Source organism: Loa loa, assembly GCF_000183805.2.
Source record: "Loa loa unplaced genomic scaffold supercont3.127, whole genome shotgun sequence".
Classification (NCBI taxonomy): domain Eukaryota; kingdom Metazoa; phylum Nematoda; class Chromadorea; order Rhabditida; family Onchocercidae; genus Loa; species Loa loa.
In genome coordinates this window covers 81,660-83,680 of record NW_018108307.1, presented here as the reverse complement: position 1 = coordinate 83,680, position 2,021 = coordinate 81,660, and positions in this window count along the sequence as shown.

Below are 2,021 nucleotides of genomic sequence, written 5' to 3'. Positions count from 1 at the left end.
TTATTATTATTATTATTATTATTATTATTATTATTATTATTATTATTTATTATTATTATTATTATTATTATTATTATTATTATTATTATTATTATTATTATTATTATTATTATTATTATTATTATTATTATTATTATTATTATTATTATTATTATTATTATTATTATTATTATTATTATTATTATTATTATTATTATTATTATTATTATTATTATTATTATTATTATTATTATTATTATTATTATTATTATTATTATTATTATTATTATTATTATTATTATTATTATTATTTGGTTCACACTTTTTTTGCATTTTAATTCCTCTATGAGCAAAAAAATTATCAAATTACCTATTATAAATTATAAAATGATAAATAACTTTCCGAATAATGATAAACTTCTCTGCTCTCCTAATATCGATTTTTTTCCCTCATCATTTGATCATTTGATCATTGTCATTATCATCGTTGTACTTTATCATTCCTTATCAGTAACTTATGTTATCATAGTTATCGTTCTTCTTCATTATCAGTTATCATTTCATTCGTTACTTTTCTCACTACTGATTTATTTCCTTAATCGTATGCTTTTAAAATTTTCAAGCAATTTATCCATTTTGTTATAATTCGAGGAATTTCCACTTTTCTGGTATTTTTTCACTAAAAATATTCATTTGATAGTAAAATAGGATTTTAAAATTTATCAATTTTTTTTTACATAAACATTTCATATAATCACAATCCTTATCAATCGACAATTTCCTTTTTTGCATTTCCTATCAATCATTGCTAATTTTGTTCACAAATACATGAATTAAAGGAGCAGAATACCAATAAGAATAGACTAAACAAGCAATGAGTCATATTAATGGAAGATTTAGCCAATTAGTTGATCTTTAATGAATCATAATGATTTAGCCCTAATGAGTCATACAGTAGATAATGGAAAGCCTCATTAATAAGTATAATTAATTGCATCACAATTCTTGCTACCATCTTTCATTAACTATTTTCAACAAGCTGATACAATCAAATTCTCTCCACAAATTAATAATAAATAAAAATAATCAAAAACTTTTCTAATTTAACAAAAATGAAAAAAAAAGATAAAAATAAGAAATCACAATTTTGGAAGAAAAATCAATCAATATTGCTATTTATTAACATTCAATTCCATTTATCTTTTCAAATTATACACTTTTCTGCTCTCCTCATAATTACTAGTAAACAATTAATTGATTGCAATTTAATAAATTCTAAAAGTTTAATTTGAAAGGAAAGCTTTTCAATCATATTCTAGTTAAGAAGTGTAATATGAAGAATGAAGAAGGTAATGAGTAATAAATTATCTTGTATAGACAATTTATTGATAATTCTTATCATTAAATTTTATTATAATTGAAAATATGATAGCCTATTCTAATCAATTCTTTTCCACTTTTATTATTGCTAAGATATAAAGATACTACAAAATATCATAATTAATCAATCGATAGATGAAAAGATCGGATTAGAAATATGAGAAAAGATAATTTAGACTAAAAAGATATTTATGATAGATTATTATTTAGTGTAAGACTTTTTGCGCTTCAATAGATTGGGATATCATTTTGGTCTCTGTCACTAAATTCGGAACATTGAAAGAGCAAAGAATGGGATAGGAGGGAGAACGGATGGAAAACAGCCCTAACTATAGATCAAACGAGCCAGAAAGGAGGGTTAGTAGCAAAGAGAGAAGGATGAAAAGGGGGGGGGAGATGGAAAGCAGACGACAGGACCGCGCTTGCTTGATGCCACCCTTAGATCTCTTCAAGCAATAGTTGTCCAAGAATTACTCCCAATGAAAAACTAGTAGTAGTAGTAGTACTGGCTAAAGCGCTCATTTCATTCCCTCCTTTCCTTCTTCTTCTTTCCTAGATTATTAGCCAGAGAGCTCTTTACCATTTATTCTTCACTTTTTCACTCTACAAACTCTCTCCCTCTCCCTCTCTCTCCCTCTCTCTCCCCTCCTCTTCTATTCTCT